This window comes from Uranotaenia lowii, chromosome 1 (genome assembly GCF_029784155.1).
Source record: "Uranotaenia lowii strain MFRU-FL chromosome 1, ASM2978415v1, whole genome shotgun sequence".
Classification (NCBI taxonomy): Eukaryota; Metazoa; Arthropoda; class Insecta; order Diptera; family Culicidae; genus Uranotaenia; species Uranotaenia lowii.
This window is the reverse complement of record NC_073691.1, coordinates 55,182,947-55,198,849: the sequence shown is the minus strand read 5'-3', so window position 1 is coordinate 55,198,849 and position 15,903 is coordinate 55,182,947. Positions and strand designations below refer to the sequence as shown.

The window sequence follows — 15,903 nt, the reverse complement described above, 5'->3', positions numbered from 1 at the left end:
TCCAGCAGGACAACGACCCAAAACATACCGCTAAAACGGTAAAAAAGTGGTTCCAGGATAATAAGGTAGACGTTATGGAGTGGCCAGCACAGTCCCCTGATCTCAATCCCATAGAGAACCTATAGGAAATAGTTAAACGTAAGGTGTACACCGAAAAATCAAAAAACAAGCAGCAGCTGTGGAAGAGAATCCAGGCGGTGTGGTACGCATACGCTATCCCGGTGACAACGTGCCAAAAGCTGGTGGAGTCGATGCCGAACCGGGTGCGAGAAGGGATGCGTAATAAGGGTTATACCACCAAGTACTAACCCTGCAAATCGATCACGGTATGAATTTCCTTTTTTTTAATTTTTTTACCATGAATTCCTTCGAAGACACTGTCTATACAAGGTCCGGCAATAGAACTGCTACATTACTTCAACAGTAATTACTTCGTTGCACACGAAACAGTATTGAACGACCCCTCGTCGCTTTGTTTACATTAAGTCTTAACTATCATTGGATGTAAGTGTTACTTTTGTAATCAGGTGTTATTCGGAAAAATGGATCTCGAACTGAAACGTAGCGCTGTGGTTGCCTTATTCCTAGCTGGCAAACGGCAGAAGGACATAGTTCGTGAGCTGTCCGATAAGTGTGTGCAGCAGTTTTGTATACCGTACAGTTAAAAGATGCCTAGAGACCGGAAGGGCCAAAAAACAGTATGGTGGGGGACGCCGACCTACTGTGGTGACACCTGCCATGGCGAAGATCGTCAAGTAGCGCCTCGTCGTAGTGCCACTAAATTGGCCGAGGATCTCAACATATCGGATCGAAGTCTCCGTCGGATCCTGGAAGATAAACTTCAGACCAAGCCCTACAACTACAAGATCCAAAAGGTTCAAGACCTTACGGTGAAGCAGAAACAAGAACGGATAAAAAGAGTGGAGGCGCTGCCGAAGAGGGCCGCGGAAGGAAGGTTGAAGAATATCGTGTTTACCGACGAGAAACTCTTCACCGTACAGCAGTTCGTGAATGAGCAGGACAACAGAGTTTGGTTGCCAGACAGATCACGAAGCCATGTCAACTTGCTGACGGCCACCCGGCGTCAGCAAGTTGGCATCGGTGATAGTTTGGGCCGGAATCACTCGTGATGGCCGGACTCCGCTGGTTTTTGTCCCTGAAGGGGTAAAGCTCAACCAAAATACATATCGGGAACTAGTTCTACAGAATGTCGTCAAAACGTGGACACGTCGACATTTTGATTCCAGGGATTGGGTTCTCCAACAGGACTCGGCGCCGGCTCACAAAGCCCAAAGAAAACCCAACTTTGGATTGCTCAACACTATCCAGGGTTCATTTAGAGCTCCGAGTGGCCGGCGAGTTCGCCAGACCTGAACCCTATGGACTTCGCGAACTTTACCAGTGAATTTTGAAAAAGTAATTTATTTTCAAGAGAAATTGAATGAATTTGAAAAAAAATTGTTTTGATCAATTTATATGTTTATTTCAATGTAGCCCTTCAATTGCCGGACCCTGTAGTATTGTTGAAATTTTGATAATTACAGTTGGTCGACAATCGATCAGATACAAGATTGAATATAAGTGGATTATTGTTGGAAATAACGTCCTTTTTTTCTTCATGCTTTGGTAGGCAAATGCTGTTTTTTTCTAATTTTATGGGACTATTCTATACATTCGCATAAATGGATTTTCAATTTCGCACGGAAAATCTGTCCAGATTCCACATGAGAAATATATCTACAAAAATGTTTGCTGGGGCTTTCAAATTTTGCACAACCCCTTAAAACGCCTAATGTACGATTGTTTGAATATGGTATCGAACTTAAATCAGGTAGAAATATCAGAAAACCCCAAAACATTTTTCATTTTAACCCATAGTCAGCCGGCACTACGGTATCCAAAATAATGGAAATAATTAATACTTGTCGTGATACCATCTTAAACATGAAACTTTTTCAATGACCATTACAAGAGTTTTTTTTATTATAATTATTATTTTTTTGTCTTTATTTGAGAGGTTTATTACAAAGGTTGAAAGTTGAGAAAATTTCATAACGGTAATTCGTTTTGAAAAAAAAACTTGATAAGAAATGAAAAAGATTAAAAAAATGAAAAACAAATGATTAGGATTGTTCATGAAAAGCCTCAACTAGGCAATACATTAAAATAAAAGTTATATCATATTTCAAGTAATTTTGATCCCACCAAATCGACGATTTAAAAATAACTCTCGTGTTTTCTTTTCTTTTCAGGTAAGGAATCATATTTTTGACAGTCGCCATGTAACACAATTCACAGAGATTCTGATTATATAGCTATGGAATCTTGAAAACTAATTTCGAGTTTACACATGGTAAGTGGATTTATTTAAAAATTGTTTTCAATGATCAATGAAACTCTGCGCTGTGTTTTTTTTTTTAAACGGATTCTATATTCTATGCGAAATAGGCGCAAATTTTAAAGCAAGGTCTTTCTATGATAAACGAATGTTTTAAATAAGTTCCGATCGAATTATTTAAATTTGAAAATTTTAATCTGTGGATTGTAATTCTCGTTGTTACCAATGCATACTGAATCCTCAATTGTGAATGAACTTCTGGAATACCTAACAACAACCAATAAGAACATCTTCAGATACTTGACCAATTTATGACGGTCGCCATACAAGGAGAGAAGTCCTAGTAAGCAAAGTACGCTGAAAATATTTCATTTGTGGTTCGGCATTTAGGCAATTTTAACGGGGAATGTTGAGTGTTATCACAATAGTTGCCAACGCTGCACTCCAGCATGTTTTTCGACGTCATCGCGGCGCCGTCACCATAGCACCGACGTTCGTAAACACTCCGCTCTCAACAGAGCTGTATCGCGAATATGCTGTCAGTTTCTCGCCGCGTTTAGCGCTCCCGCAGCTTAAACCCGCGTGCGCTTAGCAGACGCCAACACAGACGACATCGCGACGCTTAATCAAAACAAAACAACGCGATAACGACGAACTATGGGGGCCAAGCCTAGGGAGCTGCTATTCGGGTGGAGAACGAGAGTGTTTTCCGCATAGGTCGGCGCGGCGCTCGGTTATTCTTCGGTCGTTTTGTTGCACCAGCTGCCAAACAAGCAAGATGGGTCAGGGCAGGAGCAGTGCCATACCGTGGACAAAGAGACAACAAACTGAAGCGCAGGAAAGCTCCGTGGAGTGAGAATGTAAACAGATAGGTGGGTCGGTCGGTCGCAAGCACGCACACCCACACGCCTACAAATAATGGTGCGCGAGATTTGGTGCAATCCGCGCGCGTCGCGCCATAAGTGAATCACTTGACTCTAGAGTAGTAAGTACTGGCTTATAATAACATGCTTGGCGCAGCTCACCAATAAATCGATAGCTCAACGATTCCATGGTATGCGACCAAGAGGTGCTGCCCATGTGCGATGGGATGATATCATAACCAAAATTGGCCTACGATCTCGCTCAACGTTTATAGGCGGTTTGGGTTCAGCGACAGACAGCTGCATCGATGCATACTTCCCGAAGCCCCGCTTTTCAGCAGAACGGGAGTGGGCGATCAATAGAATTGATAGGCCGAACCGAGGTGCTTCCGTAGTACTCTCAACAAAGGTCGCGGTATGCTTTCGGGGGAGAGAAGAGACAGTTCGACTGCGATATTTATGTATGATAGAACTAGGTGCTGGATCGCCATTTCCCCTGCATGTATCGCGATAGGCACGGCTGCTTTCGGAATTTCGGTACAATTATCACAGTAGGGAAGCCATTAGCTATGTCATTCGGGTAGAAGTACTCTTGAGGGTTGACCCCATATATAGCGTAACCTGACACTTAGCCTCAGCAATGATGTCAAATGTATAATTAGAACAGGTTCATGGACTAATCATGCGAAGCCGCCTAATTAATACCGTTTTCTCAGCTTTCTGTAGGCTCTTCTAGGGATATGCTGAGGATGGCGGAATTTTCGACCACCTCTATGCGGAAGGTCGGCTAACTCTTATGAACATCAAGTAAAAACACAGAGGAAAAATATATCACTGAGGGTTTCCTGGATCACATACAGATTATTTTTTCATGTCGGATGAAGATCATGGTAATGCAACAGGAACATCAAACAAACAAATCCAAAATTGTGGAAGAGTTCAAACCAAAACCTAACATAAATTCTCTCTCTCGTTTTTCGGTATGCTAAAATTTGAGTAAATATATACTTATACATGAGCTTATTTCCATCGTCCAATAAGTGAAAGCTTCATATACCGAAACAGCTCCAAGTCACCTTTTTTCGTTAAACCTCAAGACATCCAAAATTAAGGATTTTTATGGGATTTTTTGAGGCTCCATCGAAATCCAAACTCTGACCTCATCCACCAGATAGTTGAGGTAGGTGCCTCCTCTAAAACGATGCCGTCATCGTATGTGGCCCATCGTACATTGTCCCAGTCAACCACCAACCATTGAGGGTGATTGAGATTGTTTTGGATCGACGCAAACAGTTCGCGTTGCCAGAATTAATCATCAACCAGGCGTAAGGGTAATTGCTGATTTGTTGTCGATTTCGTTTTTTTTTGTTCGTTCGTTCCGCAGTTGGACGTTAAGCGCTGTCATCAAAAGCACTTGAGCCACTTGAAGATAGTTGTGTTTTTCATACCAAACAAGGCAAATATGATCTAATCCTTAACCGCTTCGATCTTTGCAAAACAGGAATCAGGAGTGTTTCACTGATAGGTACTGCATACATATTAGTCACGAATTAGGACTTGAATCTTGAAGATTTGATACCGACTTAATGATAGCAAGTTTTTTCATATCAAAAGTAGTGAAAATAATTGGTTGCTAAATTTACCCAAATATTTCAATTGATCCACAACGTGGTGTTTTTAGAATAATGAGCTACTGTTGTTTTATCGGAAATTTTCTGAAATTTTATCAATGGGTTTGATAGATTTCCAAAGACAAAGACATGTTTTGATCGTAAATCATTACTGAGCACACAATTTAAATTATTAATCCGATAACATTATATTAGGCGAAATTCCTTTGCCTGTGAGTTGAATTGCATTTGGTTTCCGTTCAACACTTTCATGCTCTCTCTCTCTCTCATCTTTAGCGGAATAATCCGGTCCGTCATCGGCTACGGCCTCTGGCTGTAACGGATTCGCGAAACCAAACGAAAATGATGAATTTTATCGCTGTACTATATGTTCTTTTGTTTCCTCCTTGTTCACGTTTTCCATGTGTTTCCGTTTGACAGCTTACACTCTTAAAATTAAACACACATCTTTGGCTTGGTTCCTACTCTAGTGGTAGGATCGACTACACATGAGTGCACTCAAGAATAAACAGCTTCACAAAATACTCTGTTGTGTTGTGAGCCTACTTGGTTGAATGATTCAACTGAATCAAAGCAATCGAAGGATTCCTTTTAATTCAACCACAAAATAAATTATAACGCTACACACTATGGACCTTATTATAACAAGCTGAAATTGTAATTCTAGTTTTTGCTTTTTTTGTAATCAATGTTTTTTGGAAGAAGCCGTTAATCTTTTCGGAGAGCATGCGTTTTTTCTTCAAATTTGTCTGATATTGAAACTTTTTATGCGAAAAGTTGTAAACTACTTTATTGGAAAAAAAAAACTATGACAAGACTGTTCCAGGAACCACTGACATGGTTGGTAAGCGCCTCTCATATCTGGCAGCGCGTTGTGAAAATTGCACAGTTATCTGCTTTGATTTCCTTCAGAGATACTCTACACTCATATTCGAGTGCAGCCGAAGCCAAGTGCCGAGCCAAACCGGCGCTCCCCAATAGTAGCACTACTGTGAGAGAAGGAGAAATCCCAAAACACACCACTGAAGTGTAATTTGTATCATTCTCTTTTCTACCACAATGGGAGATATTAACCAAACAGTAGCGCCACAAAGTGCTCCATAGAAGAGTTTAGAGAATTTGGGAAGCTTTTAGGAACAGGCGTATAATTAAAAGGAAATTAGCTCCTAAAGCATGGATCACGCAAAGTCTGGACGCATTAAAAAGGATCTATCTCGGAGCTATGTAAACGAAATAAAAATGTTTTGTAATCAAAATGTAGGGTTTTAATTGCACTTCAAAGGAAAAATAAGAAAAAAAATTATTTCGATGTTGTTTTGATGAAACTTCAAACTTTTCGTCTAGAACAACTCATCATAGTTTGGACACCCTATTCACTGACCTCAGCGGCCATTCACTGCCCTCAGTGGCCATTTTGTTCCACAATCTCTTCATCTCTGTTGCATCCCGAGTCGTCCTACCATTCTTCTTCATCTTCTTCTTAACAATTGCCCAAAATCTTTCGATAGGGCGGAATTGAGGGCAGTTGGGTGGGTTGATGTCCTTTTCGACAAAACCCACCCGTTGGCCCAATACCATTGTAGTACCTCCTAGCTTTAGTGGCAGCATGCCAAATCTGGCGAAAACTTTACTGGTCCTTTGTGAAATCTAATGTACTAAAAAAAACTTTTTAAGGCACTCCTACTTGTACATTTCGGAGTCCATGGTCTTGTTTTTCACAAAAACCGGGGTTTTTCGTCCGCAGCTGCAAATACCTTGCCAGGTCAAACTTGCCAACTTATCGGCAAAAACGAATTTGAACTTGGCGGGGACATCACTCCGACCAGTGGCTTTGTAAAATTTTTGGCCAGATTTCACGATTTTGAACCAGACTACGTCGGGTTTTTGACGTGGGTGTCCAAAATTAATTTTCGCAAGTGCATCGATCATGAAGGAAAATGAAAAAAAACACCTCGACCCGGAATCGAACTCGAGTCTTCTTATTACCTCTCCGACACATAACCAATAGGCCAAATCGTCAGATGAAACAAGTTAAGCTGTAGCTCTATAATTCAGTTGACATCATCGAGTTGAACTCGCTGCTAGATTCTACGGCAGAAAATGCTTATCGTGCCCCGATCAATGGTGCTTATGCTGCCCCAGTGGGGGTTCTCATTTTGCCCCTGCAGTGACTGATTAACGTGATTAAAGTGATTTTTAAACGTTTTTATTTTCTTTTTCAAGGTTTAGCTCGTTAGGAAAAAGGTTTTTTAGTAACATGAAACATAGAAGTAACTCACCTATTATAGCTTTTTTTCTATGGTTTAATTAGCGTTCTTCTTAAGGTGGCCATTATGCCCTTATCTCCCCTACCTGGCAAAAAGCGGTCAATCCACTGTCAGATATTTTTTTCGTACAAAAATTTAAACAAATCTCATGAAAAAAATACTAAACCAACAAATTTATTTTTATAAATATGACAACCATGGGGTTATTATTTGAAATCAAATTCAGAATCTAAAAAGCTCCAGTTGTTTTATAAAAAAAAAATGATGGTTTTCAGCAATTGATATACCTGGATTTCCAGTAATTTTGTTTGTTGGATTTTCCAGCAATCAAAATTGCTGGAAATTTTGCTGGATAGCTAGCTGGACAAAAACCAGCAAAATTTTACTGGTTTCGGTGTAGGTTTTGCTAACGCCTGAACTATCGCAAACAATCAATCCGAAATTCTTTATCGGTAACTCTATGTTTGAAACGGTATAGAGATCTGAACAACGCAATCCGAAACGCTTGACATATTTTCAAATATACATTTGTTTTAAATTTACATTTTTACATTTTTTTTTACATTTTTTTTAATTTTCCAGAGGCTGGTGCTTAACATATCTCCCCTCTACTTTATTGAACATCCAACCAAATCTAAAAAAAAGTGATGATACGAGTCGGAATATTTAAGCGATTGGATACAATTCCGATACCGTATTTTAGGCCATTTTAAATTTTAATTTGATTTGCTAACTTTTAATAAGTTCCGTAGGAGTTCTATAAAAGTCTCGTAGTTTTATTTTGAATTACCAAGGGCAGTTCAATATTAAGGGGTTGTAAACCCTTGTTGAACCTTATCAAACTTTAAAAAGACTGTTTGAGTAGAGTTTACAAAAGCACGAAAGGATTCATGTAACTTTACTCAAATTTCTCAAAAAGGGCTCTCACTAGCCTGGAATATCCACTCAGCTGGAACAAAAAAGAAGACTCAGACAACAAGACTACTCGCAGAATCGTACAAATCATTCCGCAGGCATCTTCAATGAATTGGTTGTTGTTCACATTTCCATCAGCAAAGCTATTTTTAAGTGGATGCTGACTTTTTAAGCATCCAGGAATTTGTGACCTCGTGTTACAGGTCCGCGCGCAAGTGGTCGCTGCCACTTCACGGAACCGAAGAAATCAGAGAAAGCAGCATAATTCTAATTAAGTTTCATTTAATTATCGCGTTGCGTGCCATATTGCTCCTTTTCTTGGTTGTTTGGAATCGTTCAAGAATGAATGTGATCCTTTGAGGAGAACGGGGTTTCCTCGGAAAATAACGACTCTCCGAGAGCAAAGTAAGCCATCAGTCAAAGAATCGTGATCAAATCTAAGTTGGCTGGCGAATGCTGCTGCTTTCTCGGGTAAACACTAATAAAATTGAACTTTTTACGACTGTTGTTGACATGGAGCGAAACCGCTTGACAATATCCACTAGCCAGAGCAGCCAGCCATTCAGTCCGGTGGTGGATCAGTTCCATTCATTCGCTTCCTTCTATCGTACAATACCTTCCTAACTACTAAATGCGAAAGCAATGAATGGAAGGAAAACAGAAACTGTCCAAATTTATATGACACTCAACACTTCCTCCCTCTGCCGCGGAGCCGGTAGCCATTGAGGATTATTGCGTTTTGATGCGTCTCGAGAGGGTCCCACAAGGCGGCGGAATTCAGTGCACTCGTTTCGGGACCGGACAACGTAAACAAACAATTAGATGCTTGTTTGTTTTCGTTCGGTTCTGGACCAGCATTCATTTGTCGATTCGGTCAATTCCTTTCGATTTCATAGCTTTATTTTTGTTTGTTCCTACTTGCTCTTGTATGCTCTTCTCCTCAGTCAGTTGGTCATGCCGGGTTTGATTCTTAAATTTCATCATACCCGGAACTGAACTATAACTAGAGTTTTATGTAACATTTTATGGACGAAGGATTGGTGTCTTACTTTTTATTCTTGGGAAAGTAAGTGGAGCGTTTAGTAAACCACAAAGAACCCTACTAAATTAAGACAAATGATCAATGCTCTATTATTGTTACAAGTTTTTACGACCTTTATTTTATTAGAATCTAGTTTTAGAAAGTATCCATCACAACTAAGGCCGGAATTTAAAATCCTTCTTTTGTCTTTCGGGATTGGAAGTCCAGCTTGGAACATCGCGATGGGGAGGGGGAATTAAAAATAATGCGAAAAACAAATATATTGGAATAAATTGCACGAAAGCTTGTATGCTACAAAATTGCATTTTATATCATTGCACAAAACCTATAAATCAAGTAATTTTTTTAAAGAATAATGAAATAAAATCAAGTATACAAAAGGTGAAATCCCCCTCCCCCCTTATAAATTTCCAAAAAAAAAACCCGAAAGGGGGGGAATAAATAAAGTTTGAAGTATTTTAAGGAAATTTCGAAAGAAAATTCAAATATTCTAAAGATTACAAGACCAACATACTGATTTTGGAAGATAGAATTTATTTCATTTTTTGTATACTTGTTTTCCAATTATTATTGTTACCTTTTGTATACTTGATTTTATTAAATTATTCGTTAAAAAAATACTCGATTTATGGGTTTTGTGCAATGATATAGTATGCAATTTTGCAATACGTTTTTCGCATTTTAAGGATTTTTTAATTTCATGTTATTTAGATGTACAGTATATATTACACCGGAAAATGCAATACTTTTAGAAACAGCACAAAAACAACAATTAATTCTTGCATGGAATTATGGTTAAATCTCAATTCTTTTATTGAAATACACCGTAAACATAGTTCAGATTTTTTTTTCTTATCCTGTCCAACGCAATTTTTTAAACAATTTTTCCATTTTTAAATTTGTATTATTGAAATTTCAGAATTCTTTTGATTTGAGCGTTTCAAAACTTGGACATCATCCATAAAATACCTATTCAAAGGTCAAGCGAAGGCTAAGTGAACAATTGAATTAACAGCTCTACATGTTAATTTGTTCACTGATGATTTTTTCAAATTTTTATATGCACTAATCTGTGAAATCGTTAAAATATGCACAAGAATCAATTTTTGTATAGCAACATGCAATATGAGCGCGTGGAGACAAATGGCGCAAACACCAATTTGTTGCACTAAGTTCAAGCTTCAATGTGATCTATTACACTTGCAAGTTGCCATAAGTTTGCTAGAAAACGTCATAGAATGTTCAAATCTTGTGCAAAACGAGTGATTTGAATGCCCCAACAAACGTTTACACAGAAAAAAAATTGACTATTACGTGTCACTGAAAACTGCAACCTTTAATTAAAATAAATCACCTGTAATAAACAAAACCTGTAATTTTAAACTGTTTTCCTTGAAAGTTAACGAAGATTCATTTATTATTACAGCAAATGTCCTGTAAAAAAGTTGTACACTAAAAATTAAATGTCACGTAATCATGTTTTCGACCTGTAAAATTACGGTAAATGTACTGCTCCTTTTTGTTACAGGACATTTGCGTAATTTTACAGGAAATATTTTTTGCTGTGTAGAACATCTCATTCATGTAAATCCTTATCTTTCAATAATTAGCTTAGCTTGACTACTCACATCCACCTGGTGTCATTGAACCCGAAATGCATCATCATATTTCATAATCAAAATTAATCTTATTATTCATGATTGCTTTCAAGACTGCCGCCCGTGGCGTAGAGGATAGCGTTCATGTCTTCTAAGCTAACGGTCATGAGATCGAATCCCGGTCACGGCAAACATAGTGCACTTTCTGTGAGTTGGTGGTTTTAGTATCATACTCTCGAAAGATGTACGCTTAGTGTGAAGTGAACGGAATCTCTTAGAGGAAACATAAAGTTTCATTGAGATCCTATATGCGTTTGTGTTCATTTCTAAGACTGAGATTACAAACATTTCGAATTCCACGATCGCAGGCGAAGCTCAGTAGAACAAGTAGAATGAAAACTTTATTGTAATATCAAACTCTCCTGTTCTTTTTCTTTGCCATCTCAAAAGATGCAAAAATTTTGTACGATGATGCTATCATGTAAAGAGTTAAAGTAGTTACCCAAATGCTTAAAGAATCAGATTAAAGCTTTTTCAAAGTCAAAAATATGAATGCAATTGACACATTTTTTTTTTTTTGCATTTACCCTTAACATTAATTTTTTTTAATCGGGTACTAAAACTATTTTTAATCACAATTTAACTATTTTGTTTTCTACATTTAAAAGGCGAACACGAAATTATTGCGACACATTCAACAGGGCGTAACTTTTTTACCATTGGGTAAAAATCAACCAAATTTTGCACACTTTTTCATTGATGTGTATTGTTTACATGCTGTCAAACTCGAAGTCGTGTTTTTCAATTCAACGAAAATGGAGGTGAACTAACGCAAGTCGAGAAAACAATTTTTTCCAAACACCTGGAATTTTCTGACCTGTCGCCCCGGCAGTTGGGAAAAATATTGAACATTCACCATTCAACCGTCTCCAGAGTGTAGAAGCGGTTCCAGGAACAGTTGACGTTGAACCACGGCAAAGGAGCTAGAAGAAAACCGGGATCGGAGAACAAAAAGGTGAAGGGATGATTAAAGCAAATCCCAACGTCTCAAGCCGCGATTTGGCTAAAATGATCGGCATGTCGCAGAGCTACGTCCAGAATCCAAAAAAGAGAGCTAGACTTCATACATGCAAGGTAGAGAAGTTACCAAATCGCGATGAGCGGCAACAATCGACGGCTAAACTCGGGCACGGAAGCTCTACGAGAAGATGCTGACAAAATATGGCTGCTGTGTGATAGGCGACGAAACGTATATAAAAGCCGATTTTAAATAAATTCCGGGATTGGAGTTTTTCACCGGCAAGAGCAAGTTCGATGTATACGACAAATTTAAAAAGAAGAAATTGTTAAAGTTCGCCTCCAAATATCTCGTTTGACAGGCCACCTTTTCTTGCGGACTGAGAAGTAAGCCTTTCGTGACAAAGGACACAGTAAATGGCGAGATCTAGAAATCTGAGTGCCTCGAGAAGCGCCTTTTTCCGTTCTTGCAGCAGCACGACGCAGCTCCGCTATTTTGGCCAGATTTTGCATCATGCCACTATTCTGAAATTGTCCATTTTGTTCCAAAGGACATGAACCCGCCAAACTGTCCAGAGCTGCGCCCGGTGGAGAAGTACTGGGCAATAATGAAGCGGGAACTTCGGAAGAGGAAGAAGACAGTCAAAGACGAGAAAGACATGTTAAGAAATTGAAAAAAAAAACTGTGAAACTGGTACCGGATTACACTGTAAAGACTTTGATGGAGGACATCAAGCGAAAATGCGTTCAACTTTGCACTCAAGGCTTCATCGACTTATTTTTCTTTTGATTTTTGAAGTAAATGTATGTATAAAACTACTATGAAATTTTGGTTTAATTTTAAACATTATAAGAAAATTGGCATGACATTTTCGGTGTCGCAATAATTTCATGTTCGCCCTTTACTGACAAACTTTTGTTGAGTTCCTATAATCAACATATTTTCAAACTGTAGTATTTTCCCAGCCTACAGCCTTTTTCTTATGCTGCACGCTGGGCCACATTGAACCATTAATGTTTGAAAAATAACCATAATGGCAGTTTTGTGGATCAAGTCGTTTTATGAGTTTTTTGGGAAAACTCATAAAATGAGATTTCACCGAGAACTTGGATTATGGTTATTTTTCAACCGTTTGCTAAAACAGTAAAAACGGTTATAAAATAACCGTTTTCCTACTAAATCAAGCAGGGTTCGTTTTACTGCAGCTAAAATCTAAGATTTTTGAATTTTATAGAAAAGACTCAAAGACTAAAAGAGAAACGTCGTTCTTTAATGGTTTTTTTTTCATTGTATTTAATTATAAGTTACAACATAATATATTTCTATTGAATACGTCAACCTAAAGATATTTTTCATCGGCCAAGTTGGGTGTTTGAATGAAATTATTAGAACTATTCTATCGTTCCAGAGTCAGGAAGGCTGGATGACATGCAGTGGTTGACGGAGCATTGAAAATCAAATAAGTGACAAGATTCGGAACCGCCATCGCATAAGCCTCATAGCCATTTGGTTGAATTCGATGGGATGAAATAAAAATTGTCCACAATGTCCAGTCTGAACATTTTGGATCAGAGACGGTTCCTTGGAGCCCGAGACATTATGTTGGAGCACCACCAGAACTATTTCCTCTACGCTTTCGATAATGACATGCATGTTCGAATCTAAAACAAAAGATAAATAAACTGTTTGTATTACAGGCATTATGTTACTTAGATTCTAGCTAATGCTTGCAGAAATCCTACCTGTGTGTGCTGATAAATTTTGGTCTGATGAACAATCTTCCGGATAAATTAAATAACATTTTGTAGCCACGATATGTGCGTAAACTTCTTCTGAAAGTTTCGAATATTTTTTCTGGAATCAGCAAAGAAAACTCATTAAATTTCGTGTTAAAATCAGTGGTTTTAAATTTTTACCTATTCCGCCGTCCGGAAGAAAGATGAAATCAACTTGCACATCGCTCATTGCGGATTTTGCTTCAGAAAGATCATTATCGGCCCACCCAGCTGTATTTTTTTGATGCGGTCATATAGGTTCTCAGGAGGCAGCTTCCACCAGATAGTCTTCCCCCATTCGCCGGAATTGTCCATGGGATTACCATCATTGATACTGAAAAAACGAATTGAAAATTATCGCGAATGAATGGAGCACAACAATATTGAAAATGCAAATTATACTTACTCGTGGCGATTGTATTTAAAGTTTAATTTGCACCAAAAAATTATCGAACTATCGAATCGAAAATAAAACAATGGCGGAACAGTGAACACAAAAAACATTCGAGTCATCTCTGATTGTACTAAATTTTTAACCATTTTTTTGGTTTTCAACAAGAACTTAGAAAATGGTTAAATTTTAATAGTTGATGCTGGTTGAAAAACAACAATAATCGAAGTTTTCGAAAGAAAACCAAAAAACGGTTGAAAAAAACTCTAAATTGGTTATAAAAAAATGAGCGTGTGGTTTGATATACGTTTCCATATTATAGAATGATCCTTTGAAAGTTGAAAAAACTGCAATTACTGACCAAAGTGGAGGTAATATACATACTTTAATTTTATTTCTTTCTAAAGCGACGAAAACTACACCAATTGGGCGCTCTCCGATACCTTATTCGTACCTCTCGGAAAAACGCAAGAGAGCACAACATTTTTCTTGTTCCCAGTGACAATATTTTCCAATCCTCTCATTGGTCAATACTATTCAATTCCAATCTTATTTTTAGCCATCTGGATCCACTGCTGGTTGCAGAGAGAACATAACGATGATTTCTCACTTGAAGCCCGCGCGGGAGCAAAATCATTTCAAAATTTACAAACATGGCGGACTTTCTATCATATCCGATTTAAACTGACTCCAGACGACATTTTATATGATCTTTTCACTATGCACGACTTAAGTTATCATTCCTGATACGATTCCATGTTTGCTGGGTAATTATTTACTAGCTGATTTTACCCGACCGTGCTAAGGATTACACAAAAAAATTGTTATTTGACTTTACGTAATTTTGGAAGTTTTGTATACAAATATATTCACCGATTTAAAAAAATTTTGCCCTAAATAAAATATGTAAGGTTTGTAAGTTTTGTTTATAAAGTTTATCGTTTTCATATTATTACCGTCCTATCACGACAAACATTTTAAACCACAATATTTCAGGAAGCTTGTATAAATTTAGCCTTAATTTTTTCATTTTCAAATGATAACGATTAACAAGTTATCAAATTAAAAACCAGTATCTCATCCAGTATCTCAAAAATAAGAGCCGTTTTTCTTCATAGGACGCTAATCACTGAACAGAACGTCACCCAAATTTGCACATGTAAACATAACATTACTGCAAATTTCAACGATTTCCATCCATACGTTCAAAAGTTATTCACAAAACAAAGTGTTGCTTTTTTTTTTGAATGCATTCCTTAAACATTAATACATATTTTTTGATTCTGACAGAAAGAAATTCACAGACCAGATTGTCAGAATTATTTTCATTGTAAAAGTCATCCATGAGTGACTATATCTATCTCTCAGTTTTAATCTGTTCCCAAATATAATCACATAAGCAGTTATAAATACAAAGCTACAGCTTCTGGCGACAATCGCGAACGGAAGTTTGCATCAGAATCTGGTTTCCATAATTGCCATCACCACCTCCCTACAAGAGGGTACCCGAAACAAAGTCCGGCGCTCCTCTTGTGTCATCTTGCTTCCTCTTCTGCCCCAAGTGACCCAAAATATCAAAATTCAAGCGTAGAAGCTGGGGGATGCGATCATAAACCAACAACATGCTTCCCACACAAATGGTGATCGGAAGCAGTCGGGTGTTGCAAATATTGATTCATCGGTCGCCAGCCAGCCAGCCAGTAGCTGATTATGGCGTTCTCTTATGCAGAGCCCTAATGAAACTTAAATACGAACGTTCTTCGTCTCCTCATTCTTGCATCCACAACAAACTTCCTGACTAACGATGCGATACGGTGCGATGCTATGGTGAAGGAAGGAACGAAACCTCCAATAAAAACAATTAAAATGTTAATGTGCAATTTTTCCGCAACGGTTCGTGACTCCGGAGGCAAGCCGGAGGCAAAGCTGCAAATTCAATCATCGCCAGCCAATGAGACCAGGCCGGGCTTCTGATGATTCTTTTCTGCTTCTACGCTACACCCAGCGTGTGGATTGGGTAAAAATATTTTCACCCACTTTTGAGATCTAGCGTGATGTCATAAAG

The 15,903-nt window shown here is 38.2% G+C and overlaps 1 long non-coding RNA gene across 1 annotated transcript; it reads right to left on the bottom strand.

Moving 5' to 3' along the window:
- Positions 1-13,037: 13,037 nt before the first annotated feature.
- On the bottom strand, positions 13,038-13,965 carry LOC129753237 (uncharacterized). Its single transcript, XR_008738920.1, has 4 exons — positions 13,854-13,965; positions 13,589-13,781; positions 13,415-13,526; positions 13,038-13,333 (listed from the first exon to the last, which is right to left on the bottom strand). It is a non-coding gene; the product is annotated as an uncharacterized LOC129753237 (long non-coding RNA).
- Positions 13,966-15,903: the final 1,938 nt, after the last annotated feature.